Here is a 23693-nt window from a genome sequence, read left to right on the forward strand (position 1 = left end):
TGGGGAAACAAAAGAAAACTTTAAATCGACATTATACTCCGGAACGAAAAAACATATAAAAACAATTTTTTTCGTCAAATATGTATCATTAGGTAGATATATGTACTTTCTATAAAAATCATCATCCGACCATTTGGAGTGGTGGGTCAAGCTCGACAACTCAAAAGCCTCTCAAAAACCCACGTTTTTTACGTTTTTCTCCAAAATTATGGACAAATGGCGGAAATTGAAGAGAACTAAAATCGTTCAGCGTGGAATTTTACCTCAGAATGTGTAATTAAAAATTGATTTATACCGCGCAATTGTAAAAGTATACGCGCGCAGAAGTATACTTTTTGCCTACTTAAGTATATCAAGATAGCTGAAAGGGTATTCCTGGGTAAAATAGGTGAACTGCCCCTGTCCTCGAATTTTTGAAATTTTGATGAAACATTGTTAATTTAGTTTAATTTATTGAATAATAAAATTAATAGAATTAAAAGAAAAAATTCTAAATTGAAAACTTTCAAAAATAATTACTATGCTTACCTTAATAAAAAAAAAATTAGGTAATACATATAAAAGGGATTTTGTTACAGTTTGTATTTTATTGGCATCCAAAGTTGATCAACAAATGTTTTTCTTCAATGAAACCTTGTTCACTTTTTAGAAGAGATAATCGTTCTATGACTTTTAAACCCAAAATCAAAACTTACCTACCTACCCAGATAGGTAGGTACGTACTCATCACAGAATTTGTAATAAAAATCGAAACATTGGTCGGTGGATTCAAGGAGGCTTGTTACTTCATCGTTCTCTAAAGTTAATATCGAGGCTCAGCTGCTCAGCCAAAATCTCATTCTTCGAGAATCTATGATGGGTATATTTGTTTTCTTTCTTCAGAAACGAACAACATTGGAAATTCGTGGGTAGCGTAGACATTTATTTCTTCTTTTTCATCGATTTTTAGTACAAGAAAGAAGTGAAACTAATTTTGAGAAAGAAAAGAATCAAAAATATGCGCAGAGAGGTAGCAATATTTAATTTTATTTCGATCAGACGAACATGAATATGGTTTTGTTTAGTAGGTAGTACGCTTCGAAGGGTACAATAACATACCTGGAAGAAGAAAATCACTTCAGCATGAAATGTAAATTTATTCGCTGATTTTGTTTTTAGTTTTTATAAGTGTTTAGAAATTTGTTTCGAGAGACCAAAGCAGTTAAAAATCGAGTCGTACACGTACCTTACCCATTAAATACGCAAGGTACTATACGCGTCCCAGGTATAGACAAGAAATTGGAACCTTGAAGAAGAGAGTTGGAGAGAGAAAGTGAGAGAATTCGACATCGGTGCAAAGGCGGAGGAAATACTAGCAGGGTGTTTGAATAACGATGTATTCTTCGAGGGTAAAATTCTGTCATAAATCACTTGACGCGCGGTAATTGGTAAATTTTTGAGCAGACACGTCATTCTAGCAGGGAGCTGTTCAGTTAATACAAGCGAAAATTCGTTTGTGTCGGTACGGAAGTAGTTTAAAGTATAGAAAAAAAGACACCGCAGCGTTACCGTCGTCATCGTCGTTCGAGTGAAAAATGACGAAAACGAACGTAGTTAGTTTATCACAACTGTAAAAAAAATTTTATTGAAAAGTGTCATTTTTTAGATCATGGTTCATCGATGCGGTGAGCGGAATTTCGCCAAGAATGAAATTTCCCTCAACGCGTAATGAATTTTTTCGCGATCGCAAAGTGTATAGTTACACCTAGACTTACCTTTACAACGTTACAGTATATCAACCTAAAATATATCGTCTTGTGTACTTTTTTTTTTTTACAGCTCAGCGGAAACTTCCTACGCGATGAAAATTGTACGAGGTTAAAAAATGACCTTCTGCGGTATATAGCCAGGTATTGGTGAAAAATTGCGAAACTCCACGCGAATAAAATAGGTACTTTCAAAGATAAAAAGGCTACGTTAAATGTTTTCAAAATTCGCCCATCGCTAAGTCAAGACCATTTATTGGGTAGGTTAGGTACTGCAGTTCTAAAGTAAAACTAACGTTAGATAGACTATATTTTTTTTCACATCTCCGCATAGAGAGCGAGCTTCTATTAAATATTTCTTAACACGCGAATATCCGTTTTATTTTGCGCGGTGTAAATCATTTATTTACGAGATTGCGTTGAAATGGATCCGTTGACCAAATTCACTCGAGAAAAGCATTGTAGTATCGCCTATTTCGTTATACCAAATCGAGTTTTAACTGCCATAGACTCGGAGTATAAATAGAGAGAATATCTCTCGCGTGATTCCATCTACTAAAACGATTATAAACGGTTTAATGATTTAAAAAAAAAAAGGAGAAAAAAATTACTCGACTGTTTGGCATCGAGTGTGTCGTAGGAAAACGTCGAGAAATAACCGTTATAAAAACCCATTTTAAGACAATATCCCACTAGAGACATTGTTAGTCAATGTCACATCCGAAGCCCCTGTTGTTAAGTTGCATTTTAGAATTAGTGTCGCGAAATGACAACGACCGTATACAGACAAAATAATGCTATAAGTTTGAAAATGCGTATTACACGCGTATCATTTCCGAAAGGTATATTTTGTCGCGTGTTACCCGTCACCTCAAGCCGCATCCTGCCAACGTAATCACACCGCATTTTCGTCGTGTGTGTGCGCGTGTTTTTTTTCCTTCGCAAGAAATCCGCAACTTGCGTACGTGTGAAATAAACGTTATAAAATATTACCTTTATGTATCCTGTAAAAATAAATGTCTTTCATATTCTGTACGTACAACACCTATGTAAGAAATAGGTACCAATAGCAGATAGGTGGAATGTCAGATATGCTTTTTATGGTACGTGCATATGCACGTACATATAAAAAGCACCTTCTTGCTCTCATAGTATAAGGTAGATTCCACTTGAGAATTACCATTCACAAGTATGTGTGGGAGTGACATCGATTCTGAATTGGCATCGCTATAGACAGTCGAGCGTGATTTTGCCTAATGAAATTATCATTTGTAATTGTATACAATAACAATGGATGTATATTGTACATGCTACCTAGTACCTACTCCTACAACCTCTCGTGATTGTGATAATACATACATAAAAGACGAACATGTACAAATGAATGTATTCGCACGTAGTACATATATAGGTGGATTTGTGGCAATTTGATAAGTTCTGAAACTGAAATTACCTACTTATGCATCGCAACGAATTGACTGATGAGAGAAATGTAGGCTATACACATTGTCAATCACATCGTTCATGTGGCACTTACAATTGGAAATAGCGTAGGCTACATATACTGTACGAGTGGATTGATATAGATATTATACACAGAGATGGAACGATTACCGATTATAATTGATTATAGTCGATTATAATCGGTCCGATTAAATGACCGGGACATCGTCGATTAATCGGATCTTTTATTTCAGGCTTTTTGATTGGTCAATGGTACCGAACGCCCCGCATGACGTCATGTTTTTTGGCTGATTTAATCTAATTTAATCGGCCGATTATTTTGGCGATTATGCTCCGATTATTTTGAGAAAAATAATCGATGTAGCATCGATTATAATCGATTCCATCTCTGATTATACACATACACCTTACCTATAAAGGAGATAAGGTATCCCAATTCTGGCAAAAAATTTTCTGGTTCAGACCAAAAAAAAAAGAAAAAACCTAGAAAAATACACCACTATGGCCAAATTTTAGGTGCTGAATTTCATACCCCCAATTTTACTGAATTTTTAAAAAATTAATGAATTGAGTGTCCCATTTTCCGTGAAAAAAATCAAAATTTGATCAGATTGAAGTGAAAACTAGAAATTTGGTCCATGCACTACACTTTCAACCTCCTGAATAATTGATAACACTAGGCAACTGCATATTTGTGTTCAGGTTAAAAATGGGCTTAATTGATACTTTAGACCCTAAAACAATAAACAGAGTGGGGTTTTTCAATTTGAGTGTTTTTGTGGTCAGGAGAGATATTCCCTATTGACAAAAATTGTGCGTACAACATGCTGAAATGCATGCTTTTTTGCATATCACACGCATGCGTGAATTTGGACTTTTTCAAAAAATTGCATGCTATTCAGCCAGTGAATAGCATGCTTAATAGTAAACCAAAAGTATGTACAAAAAGTGCCGAAATTTTAGCAGAAAAATTGCTCAAACTCACAGGCAATACTATCTACTGATTAATTGTGAATTTCAAGACATTCTAATAGATAATTTTTTCAAAAAAAATTTTTAAAAAAATGGCCAGCGCGTGCGGGGATCAATCTCAGGTACCTCCAATGTGCGACTGCCTAACTCACTAGGCCAGGCCACCTTGCAGCTTAATAGATTACAGGTTATTTTTGCATAAATGTTATCAATTTTTGGACTTGGAAAAATTTTTACTCACTGGTGCATTTTAGAAAATACTTGGTTGCTAGATTGCTTCTGTTTAGCATGCGAAAATGTAACGTGATAATGCACGCTTTTACACCAGTCCAAAATCACGCACTGTTATGCATGCTTTTCAGCATAATTTTGTCAATAGGATTTTTGCCCTGCTTCACGAGTTTGTAGCGACATCAGTGTTGTTTTGCGAAAAAAAAAAACAATGTCATTTTCAGATTTTAAGCAAACTTCTTTACCTGATTTTTGATTTTTGAAGTTTCAAGCGCATACAAAAGATTTTTGTTTAGTAAAATTTTTTAAACTCAGCGCGCTGGAGGCTGGCGTTATTCCGCCACATAATCCGGGTGCGGAATTGTGTTCACCCGAAGTTCAAACCAGGGGTATTCTGCGCATCCACATTGTGCAGGGTGGTAACATGTTGCTGTTCGATGGACTCGGAATCAATAAACATGGCCAAAGCAGAATTCTCCAGTTGTTGGAATGATGAGGAGGAGTGGCAAGCTGAAGGCCAAACCTCTACATAAATATGGATTACAAACAAGAATGCATAAGAGCTGCAGAACACCAACAACTCACTTGTTCCAGCTCCAGGGAAGCACAAGAGCTTTAGATTGAAAAGGTGAATACCAGCCCTTAAAAACTGGCAAATTTGGGTAAGGGAGTAAACCCCAACAGAAAATCATGATGGAAGGCAATGGGAAACCAACACGATTACATTTCCCCAGAATTATAATATGGACATCAATTTGGCAATGGCCCTAAGTCTCCATCAGGCTGATCCTCATCTGACAAGGCAGCTGGATAGGGTGTGAAGAATATGCGGAGTCAAAACAAGGAGGAACAACATCAATGTTCCAACCTGGAATGTAAGAACTTTGTATCAAATTGGAAAACTTGCTAATGTAATTACGGTAGCCAGGAGATTACAAATTGATGTATAGATGGAAGTATATGCTATCTCCTGTAAAGTAGTGCGACAGGATGATGGCGATTTTGCTTTAGGGTCTAAACTATCAATTAAGCCCATTTCCAGCCCAAACACAAAAAAAGTCAAAAAAGTTGCCTAGTGTAAGTAGTGATTTCAAAACGTTCGGGAATCCTAAGCAAATTCTAAAAAATTTTTGTTTTAGAGGAATTGCTACAAAAAGGGTCAAAAAACATTATTCATTTTCGTCTCGGGTTTCACTCACTCAATTCAAAAATATTCGACTTTTTTAGCTGAGATCCAATTGCTCTTATTTGCAACAGCAACAATGAAACCAGTTTGCAACATTGGCAAAACAATCAAATAATTATTGACTAAAATCACATGGTTCCGAGATGGGTTTCTGTTGACAAAAATTCATTCTTGGAGTTATTTTGACTCCAGTTCATGCAATGAATGTGAGAAAAATCACTTTTTCGTTATTTAGGGAGAAACAAGTGCTACTTTTGCTCCGGCTTCTGATTTTTGAAAGTAAATGCTGGCGTTTTTCTCCCTCATAACGAAAAATATATTATTCAACCAAGGAGTACGTAAGAGTGATTTTCGACGATTTTGAATTATTTCCTTCGCTTTGCTCGGGCAATAAACCTTAAAATTTGTTGAAAATCACGGTTACTCCCTAGTTGAATAAACTACTATTGAAAAAAAATCTAGCTGTAACCTGAAGTCTAAAGGTAGGTAGATATGTATTTCTTAGGAGCTCAAAAGTAAGTCTAGCGAAAGATAAAGTTTTCTTCGATAAATTTTCGAAATATTTTCAGAAGCATAGAAATCAATGTAAGCAACTCTGGAACCTGAAAATTTTGTTTCCGCCTATCGTTCTGGTAACCAAACCAAAAACCTATCCCTCCGGCGGACAATAAGTACAAGTACCATCCTAGCTATTACCTATAATTACAAAATTGTCGTTGTTATAGGTATTGTTGAATCTGGCCTGAGAATCTCATGAGGTACCCGGTTGCGATTTGAAAATCTACCACGATTTTTGAAAAGAGTACCTACGGTCCGAGACATTCACAACAAAAATTTAATCGGCTGCCCAAATCAGTGTTTAGTATGTATCTTTGTCTACATAAAAATGGCACCTACACCGCGAAAGACTGCCCTAAACTCTAGCAGTGTTCAAAAATTTCAACATCACAACTGAAAGAAATATTTTCGAAAAATGAAACATTCCTAATAATAAATGTTGCGCTGCCTTTGTGCTATCTACAAGTCCATTGTCTTGTATCTAATGCGAATACACGAGTGTAGGTTGTAGGTATTTCATATTGTTGAATATCGGTAGGTATATAAGAATATCTGAAAACGCTGAAGAAAAGAAATGTGTAGCAAAGCATCTACTGTAAGTATTAAAGTTTCCTCTGTAGTGTGATCTTCACAGGTAGGTAAGTACGCCGATTCCTTTAGTTTTAGCTCAACAGAAGAATGTCGTCTTTGGAAAATTTTCTCTTATTTTTATTTTCGTTTGTAAAATCCTACAAGAGTTTTCGCTAGCTGCGAATATTTTTCTGTTTTGTAACCCATTCTCGCGTTCAATGCGAACAAAAATGTGGAAAAAAATTGCGATCATTGTTGCTGTATAAAATGGAGAGGGAAAATAACACCAGAAAAAAAACACGAATTTATTCCTCGAGCATAACAGACGTTATAAACTTTTTAATTTTCTTTCAACGTTTCGCGCGAGAAATATTAAGATATGGCGGATTTGAGAAACGAGAATTCGCGTAATTGCGAACAGCTCGTTTCAAGTTGTAATTTGTTCCTCTGCAACGGAATGTCGACGAAATAATCGTAATAATAGCGTTTCGGATTTGTTTTACAGTTTGTCAGATATTTGAGAATTTATTCGAGATTTCAGCTAACAAATATGTAACAGGGGAGCGACGCGGTACATTCGCGTAGGTACCCACCTACTCCTTTAATTTTTAAAGGTATAGGCGGAAAAAAATTATATTAAATACGATGCGATACCGCAAATTCAACTCGTCAATTTAAAAATATCGAGCTGTTTGCAAAAATGATGGCAAATTATCGGAATTTCGATATGAGGAGGGAATCGGTATCGAGTGAAAAAAACGCATCGCAGTCGTTCACGTGGATGTTCTTTGGCAGAGGTATTAAATTTATTTGTTTTTCATTACCGGCCAAGAAAAACACTGAGTAAAGAAAGAGAGTAGGAAAAACGCGACGAGAAAATTAACGAGTGTTGAAAAACTGGGAGGGGGTGAAGGAGGAGAAGGTGTAAGTGTAGCAGAAGGCGTAGGTGTAGGTATACCTGCATACGTATATTACACCCTACTACACGAACGCTGTTTTCCTCAAAATTATCTATTTTGTTAAATTTTATACACAACAAACGGTTAATTGGAACAGAACAAATAACCTGTTAAGATATATGGTCGTATAGCGTGTGTGGTGTGGTTGAGCCCGCGACGACGACAACGACGACGATGAAAACAGTTCAACTGTAACTCTTGACCCTTTAACAAGCACTTGAAGGCGGACGAATTTGAATACTGTGTCGTACAAAGCGTAATTTAAGCAGCGTATGGAATTACGATGAAAAGTGAAATCCATACTATGTATATACAATATGTAGTACATATAAACGACGATAACGACGACGACGACGACGATAGAATGCACCGACAAACTAGCAAATCCACCCAGATGAAAGTTTTTCGCTAAAATGCGCTTCAATTACGAGTACCAGCCAACAAAGGATGCCAAACAATTCCAAAACATCAATTTTAAAGTTACTTTCGGTATAATTTTAATGAACTATTAGAGGTAATTGACTGTTAATGAGCTGTCATTTTCAGTTTTCATACTTACCTACTTGTTGTTTAATTCATAAGCAGAGCGAATGCGATTATTCCACGTTGGAAAGAATGTTGGCAAATTTTTTTCTTTTCAAACTGCATGGTTTAGTATACAAAGAATTTCCATACTTTAGAAAAACTATTTTCACGGTTGAAATTGAATTAAATGTTGTCAACGAGCACAATAAATTCAGTATAACATGCATCTTTATTATAGAGAAAGGGAGAAACATTGAAAAATATTTTTTTCAAATTTCAAAAAAAGTGTATTCAGCGTCCTCATAGAGGAGACAGGCTGTCCAAAAAAAAACGGATATTCACAAACTCAACAGCCTCAAAAACTAACAAAAAATAAAGTTTCCTGAAAAAAAAACTATCGAAATCTGATAAAAATAAATCCTTCTTCCCAGCCTTCATTACAGTAGAATAGATTCATATCGTTTTCACGGCAAACTGGTTATGCAATTTTATTAACACCGAGGATATCAATATGTAGGTAGTGCAAAGCAAAGGCATTTGACTAAACGAGCAGTTTATTTGAAGTGTTTACGTGTACTTACACTTGGGTGTACCTGTAATGTTCCAGGCAAGTTTTTTCTTTCAAATTGGAAAATTATTCTTTATTAAAGTCACGCATTCTTCATTTTTGATCAAAAGTTTGCACCTCCGACAAAAAAGGTTAAAAATGGAATTCCTTTTTAGAATAGTCACATATCGATTATTCTTCCTCCTTTTCTTCCACTTGGTGTACTCGATCATAACAACATTTCAAATAATACTCACCGATCCAACAAAAAAGGATATGCTCAAGCATTTTTTTCATTTTAATATAATTTAAATCCATCTGAAACGATGTTTGACGTTTGAATGCCAAAAGTTCTACGTAAGTAAGATAAGCAGATATACTTACTCAACAGATTGAAAAACTATGGTGAGAAATTCAAAAGAATCTAATTTTATACGAGGAAAAAAGAAGTATAAAAACGAATTACCGCGTCAAAAATTAACAACAAAAAAAGGGGGAAGGACGTTATGTTTCTTTATTCAATGAGACCGCTTCCATTTTTATTGAATAACGCGAAGAAACGTTTGAATTGAAGTGTCAATAAATTGTGCTAGAAAAACCACCTGTTAAGTGTTTGCTCGTCAAATTTATGTTTAACTTGCGCGACTTCCAAATGCTGGTGAAATTCCGTTGACTAATTACAGCGCCGAATAACCTCAAAAACTAAATACTATTTTATTCGCGTTTTTATCTCTCTTTTAATTTAATTTTTCCCCCTAGAAGCTTTCATGTGAAGGCGGGTAGGTCTAACGGTATTCAGTTAACACGTGTCGAAAGTTTTTTTTTTGCATGGAAAGTAAAATGAAATTATACGTAATTTTTAATATCGTCTTTGTCGAGTTCTCGAATTTTTGGTTAAATTGTAAGCTACCTACATAGTTAATTTAAATTGTGTGTGTTTTTTTTATTACAAGTTTGTAACCAAAAAAGTTCATCTTATCGCTGGTCTCTTCAACACAAGTGAATATTTCTACACGTCTCGGTCCTATCTCGTTAAGAGAAATTCGTTTTTTCACGGCATTATCATCGTGAAAGTAGAAATATTTCACACTCCCTTTTCAATTACATAAAATTTTAGAGATGTTTGTAAGTAAAAATGACGAAAGTGATATCGAATTTGTAAAATTTAGAATTAAACTGTAAGAAATTTCCTCAAATCATACGCAGAAAAGAACTTGGAGCTATTTCAGTCTAGAAACAAAAGAAAAAATACAAACTTTTTTTTTGTAATTTTTAGGTCAATTTTTCTTCAAAACTTATCAGCCATGTACCTAGGTATTTTGGATCAGTGTTAGGTAAACCAATTTGGACAGCTCAATAAGTTTTGCTTGTGGGAATTTTTGAATACCTAAGCCATCCAAAAATTGAATGATTTTCAGGAATAAAAGCAGCAGACTTCAAAAGTTTTCAATTTAGGGGAAATTCTTCCTAATTCAATTTTTTCATCAATTTTCAAGGAATTTGAGAATTTTATGATATTCAGTCCCTCAATCACACTTGCACAGCCTAAAAATAAAATTGAGCTTTTGGCTTTTAGCTCTCCATAAAAAATTATAAAAGCATTAGTTTTAGATTTTGGCTTTCAAAATTTATACGACTGATATGACTGGCTTGTATGTAGGGCTAGCTCTTACTTCGATAAAATATGGCTTTTTTGAGTTTAAAAAAATTGAAAAAATTTGACATTTTCATTGAAAAAAATTGAAATTTAAAATTCTAATTTTAAAATATACGTATCATAATACAATAAAATTGATTAAATCAAAAATATATTTAATGTTAATTCCAAAACTTACAAAACTATTTACAAAAACAGCCAATAGAAAAAAATAAAAAAATCAAGCTTTTAGCTGGCGAATCTAGTGATACAGTTGAGCTGGCTGCATCAGCTTTCAAAAAGTCCAAAAAAGCATCGACTTTCGGCTTTTGGTTTTTAGCTTTCAGCTTGTTTTCCGAGTCTGGTACCAACCGTCATTATTTAATTATTAGTGAAGTACATGCATTTGAGTACCTATCTATTTAAAGTTCTCAAATTCTTTGAAAACTAATTTTAAAAAGTTGCATGGGGAATGCCAAAAGCATGTCTGGTTTTCGCATTTTTGTACACGCGCCGCCGCGCCGTCACAAAAATCAATGATTGCAAAAGACAACAGCATGATCTGATAAACAATTATATCTTTCAAACTGATTAAACGATTATTCATTCATGAACGAATTGAAACATAATTGATCATTTCCACTTGATGAAGATTGCGAGTGAATTTGCCGAAGTAAATAGGAATTTAAAACGCGTTAGTCCATTTCATCCGGCCACGATAAATTCTCATTTCGATATTGACGAATTCGCAGCGCTATTTAAACGGGTGGCTGGGTAAATTAGCGATGAAATGTTAATTTGTTGGAAATTTGAAACACGAGTGATCAAAGCTAAAATGTGACGTAAATTTGATACAACAAATTGGCGGTATTTGTTTATCGGTTTAAAGTTCGGTTATTCGATATTCTAAGCATTCAACGTCTGTTATACGAGATTTAAATACACAGTAAGGATTTCATTTCACTCGTCAGTCTCGAAGATGTTATATTACTCGTATAATACGAGTAAGTATGACGAGAATTACGTTAATATTTTTCCTGCGAAATTAACGCGTTGTCAAGATTTTTTTTTCGCACTGATACAGCAAATTGATAGCCTATATTATACTCATACGTTGTACGTGTGCTATCTGCTATCGATGCTGTAATATCGCACCTTACGTTAGTCTCGTAAATATTGGAATTGAATCGGTTACATTGTTTATGAGGAAAAATCCAGCCAGCTAGTTAGTACAATTATAATAAATTGTTATTATAACAATGTGGGAATTTCGATCGTTAAGCCAAAGATACGACGACAAATTGTTGATAAGTATCTTAGCGAAGTCGCATTTCACCTAACACATGTCGATAACTTAAACGCAGAAAATTTTCTCCATTGTATTAGCTACTCGTGTAATACGGATTAGGTACACAAATTTATTTTTACAGCTAAAACTTTTTTACACGCGAGTAGCAGAAGGAGGTACCTCTACCTTCGAGCGCGATAAAATAAATATTGGGTTCCAAATATGGATCAACCGTATATACAGGGTGTCCCGTCTCAGAGTGACAGATTTTTTTGATAGCAATATTTTCGATTCAGTTCCTTGTTTGCATTCCTGCAACTTCACTTTCGTTGCCCCTCTTGCGGTCAATATCACATTTGCTTCTCTACTCGTAAATACAAATAAAAATCTGGGTTTTTTAAAATGTTCAAAACTTTGATACATAATGTGTATAAAGGAGGAGTTGCGATAAGGCCATTTTTTGGCACCAGCTATAGTTATCGACTCAACTACTCTTAAAATGTTGTAATAAATGTACGAAATACGAATCCGTGGTTAGTTAATCCAAAATGACCATTTTTCGGGCTCCAGGGGTCCCCAAAGTTGTGAATAAAAGAATAATTTTAGGAACCACTGAGTATTATTTTTAAAAACTTTTTTAGCGTAAAATATCTGTTTGAACCCGATAAACGTTATGCGAGGAGATTTTTCTATTTTAGACCCTTGGGGCAGAAATGGGGGGGGGTTTCAATTTTTTGAACATTTTGGAACCACCATTTTGGACCTACCCCTTCGAACCATGCTAAAAAAAACTTTTTACAGTTTATTAGTATCTGAAAGACAGACATCCATCCTACCAAATTTTGAGCTTGATAAAAATTTTCGCTGGTACTCAAAAATTTAATTTTCCAATTTTGGCAATTTTTCGTAATTTCGATACTTTAGGAACCCCTCGAAAACTAGAATCCTGCGATTTGCGCCAAACGTAACGTTTTGAGGTATATATTCAATAATCTGGATGAAAAAGTTAAATTAAGCTCCCTGTATATTCGTAATTTTGGAACTTCTTTTAGAGCCCTCCACTTTAGGCACCCCTAAAAAAGGCGTTTATGCATATTTTTTCAAATAAATTGAAGAATTTTACGTTTGAAACACACTAGCGAGTGCTTGATAATTTTTCATTTGATTATTCCTGTAATTTTCAAAATTGAGCTATTTTAGATCAAAATCTGGCATGTTTACTTCGTTGAAATTATTAAAACGTTATTTTATCGTCTTTTCGAAGAGTTAAATCTCGGAATTTGATCCAACATAGCTCAATTTTGAAAGTTACTGGAAAAATCATATGAAAAATTATCGAGCACTTGCTAGTGTTTTTCAAATGTGAATTCTTCAATTTATTTGAAAAAATATGCACATACGCCTTTTTTAGAGGTGCCTAAAGTGGGGGGCTCTAAAAAAAAGTTCCAAAATTACGCTTAAATCAACTTTTTTATCTAAATAATCGAATATACACCTCAAAACGTTACGTTTGGCGCAAATCGCAGGTTTCTAGTTTTTCAGGTGTTCCCAAAATATCGAAATTACGAAAAATTGGAAAATTGGATTTTTGAGTACATACCTACCAGCGAAAATTTTTATTGAGCTCAAAATTTGATAGGATGGAGGTCTTTCATTTGGTTCAAACAGATATTTTATGCTAAAAAAGTTTTTGAAAATAATACTCAGTAATTCCTAACATTATTTTTTTATTCGCAACTTTGGGAGCCCCTGAAGCCCAAAAAAATGGATTCATCGATGTTCAACTCACGCGAATTTTTGAGTTTCAGGGTCAAAAAAAAGTCGTCGAGACCAGAATTAACGCATGAAAGAATTTGTTGAAAGAGAAGGGGGAGTAATAGTTACAAACGCCCTTTGTTTCAAGGTAGCACTTGAATAAGCAGAATTGTTTTTGATCTTTTGTATAAACTAAACGAATAACGTTCATGATTTTCAGAAAAAATTGAATCCTGAAAAGCTGCATTACCTACTCGTAATTTAAGGTTGTGCATTGAAAAATTCTGACGACGATTAACTACTCGCCATTCAGGATAATCGAAGTAAGTACCTCTACCTACATGCAACCATCTACCCATTAAACTGTTTTCAAGGATGTCCGAAGGAAAGGAGGCAAGACAGTTACCCAATCGCTAATCCGTCCCTGCAGTTCAGAAGTTAGGCAAACAAACTCACATGAACTTACAATCAGTGCAGATTGCTAGTTTTCCAAATATAAGAATGTCAACCAGATATAGGACACCTTGTATGCATATATATACGATGTAAAACTGCGTATATGCAATAATCGTTACATATTATACGCGTATGCGGCGTCAATTGAACTAATTTTTTCGCTGTATCGGTGACAGGTGCGCGTGAAGTTTGAACAACTATCAATCACGATTCGATATTATAATGCTTGGTGTGCGGAAAACAACGTTACACCGACGCAGATCGTGTGTGGTATAGATTTACGCGAAACTAGAGTGTAAGAGAAAAAAAAAAGGAAAAGAGGGAAAAATCGAAAAAGCGCTTATTAAAGCTTTAAAGAAAACGAAAAACTAGCAGAAAAATATTAAAAAGTCATTTCGTACAGTAATATGTTGGCAATAAGTTTAGCCGGTGGAAATCTAGTACACGGCTATTAGATTCCGAAGGAAGTTATTTGTCTGGGAAATTGCTATTTAATGAGTAGTCTACCTCGTAAATGGCACACAATCGTAGAAAAATACAAATGGAATTTGCGTTGAAAATTTAACGGCAAAAATGGCTAAAAAAAAAAAAAGAGTAACGTTACAGATTACAACATGAGAATGAAAAGTATTCGGTTTCGAAAAAAATATGCCGACTCATTCATCCTTTTTCTGCACCTGAAAATAAACAATACGTAATGATAGATATATCTTTTTACCGTGTGTTTTGATAGCAAAATACCATGGCCGTACAATTTTTTACGATAATAATGGAAAAATATGTTTAAATTCTCAGATCAGAAAGAGCCCGTATAATCAATTTTTCAACTTTTTCCCCGTGTACCTACATCTCGCGTAAAAACCTCTTTAAATGGAGGAATAAAAGAGCCATTTGTTGCTTTTTTTCCATTCGTATTGCCGAGTTATACTATGTACAGTGTTGTTAGTCCCTCCTTTTCTCTCTTCCTTTTCGCGGCTTACGCTTTATACGTTCACAAAACCCAAGTTATTTCGAGTTCGAAATAGTGACTAATCAGTTCGCTGGAATCTCATGAAAGAAAATTTTTCCGCTATTTTATCCGGCGCTTATTTGCGAAGTAATTTAACGAGGTACTTGTTTCGGTTTTGTGAAAAAGCAAAATGTAATTAAAATATGCATGCCCGATTCGGCATTGGTTTTTTCCATTTATTTTTACTTTTCCTATACCTATTACTCTTTCTCGCTCTGTTTTTTTCAATATTTGAAAGGACGACAAAAAAATATAACAACAAACGACTGGTAAACGAGCTATAGATAGGTATATTATAGATCAACATATATTTTCGAATACGATACGTACCTATATAGTAATATCGATAAGATAGGTACCTATCAACGAGTAGGTATATTGTAACATTCTATTTTTATTCATAATTTCGAAATTCGAGCTTCGTCATTCTATGAAGTAAAATTTCAAATTATCACACGAAATCATTGACTTCGCCATGCATATCTCGTATTTAGCATTGGAATTAAATATACGTATCATAGAGGTGTAGGTCCAGTTTACACTTTGAGGTTTTGTTCAGGGAATCGTAAGTCGGTAGGATTTATTTAGTTGTCAAGTTTTAAGAAAATGTGTCGATTCCATTCAATGGAATTTACCGAGTTAATAGTTAGAGAGGTTTTTAAGAAAAGATTTTTGTTGGCTAAACTTTTATAGCAAAGTTCTCAAGGACAATGCGGTGGTTTGGAATAATATCGAATAAATCGAATAAAAGTCGGGATGAAATTTTACCAGCTGTTCCAGGAATTGAAGATGACCCTACTTTCTCTTTGGTAAGTTTGAAAAGAAAAATGAATAATTCAAACCATACGTAATCTAGAAAATTGATCATTCCTTCACAACATATAGGTATCCTGCTGTAACAAGATAAGTACCTAAGTAATAAATGCAGCTTAGTAGCAAACCAAAGGGTAAAACTCTCGAAGTGCAAGACGTAGATCGAGACTAAAGTACATTAATTTTTGAGAATATTTTTTTGAGACCGATAAAAAAGTGCCTAGCTTACATTTTGACCTGTCTCTAGAATTATATGAGCTGAAAGCAAATTCAGATGAAATTAAAAAAAAAAAATCAAAACAAATTGCTTAAACCTCCCCAAATTGACTACTATTTGAATAATTATTCAAAAAAAAGTCATTCCCCATTAATAATTAAAAATAACTATCTGGAACTTCTATCTAAATAATATCCTGAATTCAACCTCTGTTTCACAGACGGATCAAAAATACCAAACCATCATTCTGGATATGCATACTCTATAAATGGTGCAATTTCAAATTTCAAACTTCCAAACTGTTCATCTATTTACTCTGCTGAACTCACTGCTATCTATCATTGCCTCTGTGATATACTCACCTCTGAACCAGATAACAAACATTTTCTGATCCAAAGTGATTCCTTAAGTTCATTGATTTCTATACAAAACCTATTTTCTGATCACCCTATAGTTCAAAATATTCTTAAAAAACTATTTGAGCTACAAAATTCTCACTTTATTATTCAGTTTATGTATGTTCCCAGCCACATTGGAATCACTGGAAACGAAACTGTTGATACTTATGCAAAATCTGCAACCACTCTTTCCCCCCTTACCATCATCACAGCTGACGACATCAAATCTTTACTCACTCAAAATATATACACGAATTGGCAAAATTTCTGGTCCCAACAAACAGCTAACAAACTCTTTCAACATAAAAAATCAGTTCATCCTTGGAAAAACCTCTCTCACTTAAATAGACTTCAAGAAGTTATCTTGACAAGACTGAGAATTGGACACACCAAAATCACACATAGCCATCTTTACCTAAAAGCCCCTAAGCCCTCATGTCAATTTTGCTCATCTGAACCCATATCTGTTCAACACCTACTATTCTATTGTCCCCAATTACACCAAGATCGATTATCTCTTCAAATAGATGAAAACTCCTTATCCATTCCTGACAGCCCCTCCGAAATAGAAAAATTTATTACTCTTATTAAAAAACACAACCTGTCAAATTTAATATAATCTGACGTAGGGTGTAATAATCTAGTAATTATAAACACCCCAAAAAAAATAAAAAATAAAAAAATAATGTTTAAAATTGTTGATTTTGTCAGATTCAAGCACAAATTGCAGTTCTGTGTTTTACAATTTTGAAGATCAAGCATTTATCGTAGAACCTTTTTTGTTTGTCTCAAAAAAAAAAAAAAAAAAAAGACAGAAACCATACTAAAAAATTTCATTTTCAAAAATTTTCAGAATTATTGAAAACTTTGCCCTTTTTTGGAAATTTTTGAAGCGGACATTTTCCAGAAAAACTAAATAATTCGGCGTAGGTATCTGTAAAACATTCTCCAATTATTTTTCTCAAGAATAGTTTATGAAATCTCAAAACACCTCAACAAACAAAAAACTTTTTCGTTTCTCATAGAGGAGAATTTTTTCACATTGGAGATTTTTAATGAATTTACCTACTCAGGTTTAAGATGAGCCCTGCAGTTTCTAAACAGTAACATTAGCCAAAGAACCTCTTGATCACTCAGCCACCGGTTTTCTCAATTTTTTTTACCAAAGCATAAAAAGATCCGAAGAGCAGCTCTCAAAAAAATCGACTAACTAAACGGAATATTCGAAAAAATCCTTCCAACGTCTCCTATTCAATTTTTAGATATTTTTGCTACGTACCTACTTACGGTGTACTTAAAAGGGAACAACAAATTGATCATGGGAAAATTTTTAAGCAGCACAGAATGTTATGAAACAACTCACAGACCTCTCCCAAAAATGATGTACCTACGTAGATTTTGGATAAATACGTACCTAGGTAGAGGTACTTATCGCTTGAATTTTTCTGCTTTGAAAAGCCGTAACGAGTAACTGGCTGCTTCAATGACAAAAATATGTTCTAAATAAATCTCTTTGCTATTTCTCAGCGATAGCAATTTTTGCGAGAAAAAAATTGACATCAATCAGATTTGCTTTTTACCACGCTAATATCCAACGCAAAAGGCTGAAATTTATGCGAGAAAAAAAAATTCTAAAATCCTTCATGAAGTTATAGGCTATATTTATCCTTAGTCAGCATCGGGATAAAGAAAAATTATATATCGATTTCCATAGTGGTATAGGTATATGTACATTTCCGAGTAGAGCATTCTTTTGAAAATATTACGGCTGCATTGCTTTTCTTCTGAACCGCTCACCTCGTTTCATTTAATTTCTTCTTACATCGCGGTTCATTTTTTATCAGGAAAACCCTTGTAACACCTTGTTCTTTCACTACTTGAAATAGATACCCTCTTTAAACTTGTACAGTAACGACTCATTTACTACAGAGAGCTTAGCCTTTAAAAAAAACATACCCACACACATACGCGCGCGCCCAAGCATAAACCCGAACAATATAGCCTATAAGCAACTTATATGTATATATACAGGTCCTACTACAATGTTTTATTACAAACAAGAAAGAAGGGAATCTAACGAATTTTTTGTTTTTTAAAACGAACGTCGTTATTTTAAAACGGGAAAAATAAATTACCAACTTGAAAAAAATTCGCATTTCCGTCGTTATAATTTGTTTTTCACCCTCAAAACATTATCAATCTCCGACGAACATTTCCTCATCTGTCGGCCTGAAATTACCGCCAAATTTCGTACACTCTGGTGTGCGGTATTATATTCGCAAAAAATCAACCACAGCCGCCTAAATTCGCATCAGCATAATACAGAGAGGCAGAGGCTGCGTGTATTGTTTTTGCATATTCGAGAGTACGTATAGGTAGGTACCATGCTACGCGAGTGGGTAAATTTCGACGCCAGAATTTTCCATCATTTAACAAATCCGCGTCCGCCGCACGCCTCATCAACCGGCAACCGCATCGTAGCCGCAATAAATTTCAAATTTAAGTTTATTCGAGGATCTGACCGGTGTTTTAAATGCGTGCCATGCGAAACAATAGAAAGACCACGCGACCGGATAAACTGGCCAAAGTTCTTTAACCATTTTTCCTAACTTATTTCACCAATACACACACCGTACCTTTTTTTCCTTCTTCGACGTTGCTACCATACATATCAAGTATTCTCGTACTAACAAAGAAATCCATTACAGTGAATTCGGCCGCTCTCAATGCGGTTCTATCTAATTAATGGATACCTCGCAGTCTCATCCGAGTTTTCAGAAAAATACTCATTAAGCCAATCAATTACACAAGTACGCTCGCGAAACGGTCTAAATTTTCTATTTATGCCAATACACGCATGGTCGCGTATCATGGGCATATTTTAATGGACCATAAAAATGTTTCATCAAATAATGAAAATGTGCAGTACGATGGAGGTTCAAAAATTGGCTGGAAAACTTTTTTCAAACATTTCAAAGATCAAAAAATTTAAGAAAATGTTTGAGATGCCATGAAAGTAAGTGTTTTCTACATACCTACTTGAAATTTGAAGGAAAAAACGTAATTTTAAAGAAAAAAGTTGTGATCAATTTTCGACTAATATTGCAAGTACATAGGTACATATTACATAAGTACAGCAAGAAGTGAACAGTTTAGATAAATTTTGACATAACCTATGGATTGAGGGAGCTGCGAGTAGATTTTTTAAATCTCAATTTGAATAATATTCGATAAAATGGATTCTGATATCGCATCTTTGGAGTAAAAGTTTACATCTCAAAAAAGTGAATCCATTCTGAAAATTTTTGAGACTACAATTTTCAAATGCTCATGGTGACTCTCCAATTTTTTTTTATCGAATTATCCAGAAACATAATCCCCCTCCCTACAGAAAAAATTATGCACATTTTAGTAGTGAGGAATTTTAAGCATTATGGTCCTTTTCAAAAACCAATTTTTGTGTGACGAAGAAAATTTGTTTAAAAATGACATTGCATTAAATATACTGCAATTAGTTGGTAAGATTAATCTCATTTTCTAAAAAATAAAATAATATCTAAAATTGATAAAAAAAATAAAATAAAATGAATCTCGAACAAATTTAGGAAAAAATCTGAATTTTTTGTTCGTGCATTTTTTCGACTTTCTAAATCGATTTAAGTGAGTTTCCAGCTGATCTGAAACGTCAAGTAAACTTTTGTGTTTTCGAATTCTGGAAAAATTCGTAAAAGGGTGCAAAAATGTAATTCAGCACTTACGAACTTGGATATTATTATCTTTGTGATCGTAATTGACCGATTTATACATAAATTTTCAAAATCGATTTCCGTTTCTTTCTTTTTTAATCCAAAATTTCCACTAGAAATTTCTTGGGGAAATGGAAAATTTTTGTTGTTTATATACTTATAAACGTATCAATTCATACTAGGAGCTCTAGATTTCATTTTGACTATTTTTATGGCCTTTTTTCTGAAACTAAAAAATCCAAAACTTCTCGAAACCATCACATTAAGTATTTTGGAAGCCAAGAATTGGCTGTAATCCAATTTTCAGCTTTTTACGAGAAATTCTTTACTTATTATTAATAATAGTAATAATAATCACTGTAGAAAATTTTAGATTTGAACCAGCAGAAACAGTTTTTGAAATTTTTTGCATAATGTATAAATCGATTAATAGGGCAAAAAAGGTGGTACAGTAGACTCTCAATTACGTATATCCGACCCAATCAGGGAGCGAAGGCAGGTCGGACACCGAAAAATTCGAACAATCTAAAATGTATTTTTTTAGCATAAAAATAACGTGAATAACTTGACAAAACAATTATTTGTTCAGAAAATCCAATTTGAGCTCGAAACAGGAACAATAGAACCTATTTTTAAAAAAACAGCGCATAAACGAAAAAATAACAATAGGTAGGTACATTTTGTACATTATTGACAATGAAATAATAAATTTCAATTTTGGAATACATTCCAAAATCAAAAATTAGGGGGTCTACTCAATAACTTGGATTACCTATTCGACCTTGCTGAGTTGGATAAGACAGAGGATAGGTCGGATAAATTTGTACCGGATAACCCGAAAGCCGGATAATTCGAAGTCGGATGATCGAGAGTCTACTGAAGCTAAATCAATGTATATTTACATTGAATTTCATTTTCAACATGTAGGCTTCAGGACGCGGGACGGCTGTAAATTACCACCAATCGATTCAGAAGCTTAAAAATAGACCATAAACCAAATTTCAGATTTCTACCTTCATTTATACAAATTTTAATTTACCCATGCACAAAAAGGTGAGCCCACTGTACTTTTCAAAAATCCTCCGAAAATCGAGAAATGAAGTTCAAAACTCAAAATCTGACCTGGTGGGGTATTTTCGGATACTTATTTTGATTTTTTTTAGTCAGCCAGAAAAATTGTTTCTCATTTTAAATACCTAATACCTACTTCTTTTGCTAATCCCCCCCCCCCAAATGGTTTTCATACGGACGGGGAAAAAAGAAGAAAACTTCAAATTTTTCATCCTAAACAACCGATTTAAGTCAAGTTTTTCAATATTATCTCAAAAGCAAAATATAAAAGTATGTACTTTACGGTTTTGTTTCTCTTCATTTTTTGGTTAATTTTTTTCCAAAAAATATTTTTTTTTTACTAAAATACTTACTTGGAAATTTTGGAAGGATGCAAAACACATATTCTGCCCCTTCAAGCACCCAAACTTTTCCAACGTCATTGCTCTTGCGACCATCGCCCCCCCCCCCTCTTCAGAAAATATTGAAAAATAAAGAAACGACAAAAAAATACCTACCTGAGTAGAAGAGAAACTGCATGATTTTTTGCCGGATTGTCAGAATCATATTGCCAAAAATAAAAAACCGAAACAAACATTCACATAATTTTAACAAATACCTATGATAAATTTTGAATAAAGCCTGAATAAATAGGTCTTTAATCAAAATATATAGGTACTTTAATCCAATTTTTTAAGACACCGCCTTTTGATGAATTTTTAAAAACAACAAATTCAACCAACTTTGTTTTGTTCTAGAAGCCCAAATGTACTAGAAGAAAAATCCGACTTTCATTAAGAATATTACAGTCATTTTTTCTAACGAGAACCTCGGATTCACTTTGAAACAGTAACAATAATTCTCAACTCTCGGAGGATTTTTTCTACGAGCTAATTATTCGTTAGGGAATCGTACCCACGTCCAAATTTTTCGCAAAATATTCCCCATGGCAAAAATCAAGATCAACATATTAGTAAAGTACATACCTACCTACTCGACATTAACCAAATTATTGCGAGATTAAAGCCAATAAAATATTTGAATGTATGGTTTTGTTACATGGCAAATATGCAAAAGACCCCTTTCATTGCCAAGCCAAACATACATACGTATAGGTATAGGTACATATAAACTCGGCGTTAAATTGCTGCCGCAATTATTCCTTTTCGGCGAGCAATAATATCGTGTAATGCGAGAATTTACATCCTTTAATATTCATTAACACTATTCGTAAAATCACTCCCTAAGCTCGCATCTCTCCGCGATAAGAAAACAAATCAAGCTTATTTCTTAAATTACTGACATTTTGCGTTTAAATTACGATATAATAAGTCGCTCTACCGTTGCTACTTTTCGTTCTTTATTACGACAGTTTTTTGTTTCAATTTGTAATACTTTTTTTTAAGCTTCTTTCATATTTATTCGCTTTTTATATAGTTTTTTTTTTTTTGATTAATCATAATTTATTTTTCATAACGTTGTCGTTAAAACAATTTTAAAAAGAACATTCATTTTTCTTTTACATTTTACATTATTTTTCACGTTGATTACATAGTTTAAAATGCATTTCTCCGTCGTGAAAATAAGTATATTACGAGGGTAAAAAAAAATTCTTAGAAGGTACGATTTTGATTATATTATTCGAACCAAGTATTACCTAATTACTCGAGTTATACCTACATTTACCTTCGTCTCGTCTGGTGAAAAAATTAAAGTGCCTCGAATAAAATTTTAGCTTAAAAAAATGAATCCAACACTCCGGTAAATTATGTTCGCAGTGCTTTAAATCACTCGAAAACAGCGATAAAAATTTTCCTACGAGAAGTCGTAATTCACTTGAAAAATGAAAAAAAAGCTCTAGAAAATTTTATGAATGAAAAAAAAAACGGAAAAAAACTCACCTCGATTCCTAATGACGATTGCATTTACATGAGCACAATACACCAAACCATGATGAAAAGTCACTTCACCACAACGTCGGGTACATCGCGAAGCAAAACCGCACAAAACCCACTACAGCGAATATTTAACAAGCCATTGAAAAAAAAAAGAAAAAGAAAAAAGGAAATAAAACGAAAGAAAGACGACCGAAGAAAAAAAAACAAAAAAAAAACGACCGAATTAACGTATTCGCGAAAAATTCTACACGAATCGAGCACACTAAACTATCTGTTGGTTTTAATAGCGAATGATGGTTTGCAAAATGAGAGAAACGTGCGTTAAGCTACCACCTGCTAACTAAAAAGCTTTTCAACCACGGGATACTTGGTTTCGTACATGGCATGCGCCTCTTCCACTTCCATGTTTTACAATCAACCTGTTAGATAATAACTTTGAAAAATATGATGATTTGGCGATATTTGTGATTTAGCTTTTTCCGCGTACAAACTCGATTTAGTAAATCATTCGCTATCTTTTTACGCGATATGGTCGCAATTATATTGAATTCGATTGCGAAAACGAGAACTTCATCGTTTCTTTCAACGTCGACTACGCGATTCGTCGAGCTGTTTATTCTTTCTACGGGAAAATTTCAACGTTAAATAAATCCCATCGTAAATTAACCCC

General features: G+C 33.9%; 1 protein-coding gene across 1 annotated transcript in view; it reads right to left on the minus strand.

Moving 5' to 3' along the window:
- cac (cacophony) overlaps nucleotides 1-23355 on the minus strand; it is a 172323-nt gene extending 148968 nt beyond the window's left edge. The window contains exon 1 of the mRNA XM_065357783.1: nucleotides 23027-23355. The gene's annotated coding sequence lies outside the window, so the exon portion shown is untranslated. The remainder of the gene's footprint in view (nucleotides 1-23026) is intronic.
- Between the last annotated feature and the right edge of the window lie 338 nt (nucleotides 23356-23693).

Source organism: Planococcus citri, chromosome 3 (genome assembly GCF_950023065.1).
Source record: "Planococcus citri chromosome 3, ihPlaCitr1.1, whole genome shotgun sequence".
NCBI classification, from domain to species: Eukaryota; Metazoa; Arthropoda; class Insecta; order Hemiptera; family Pseudococcidae; genus Planococcus; species Planococcus citri.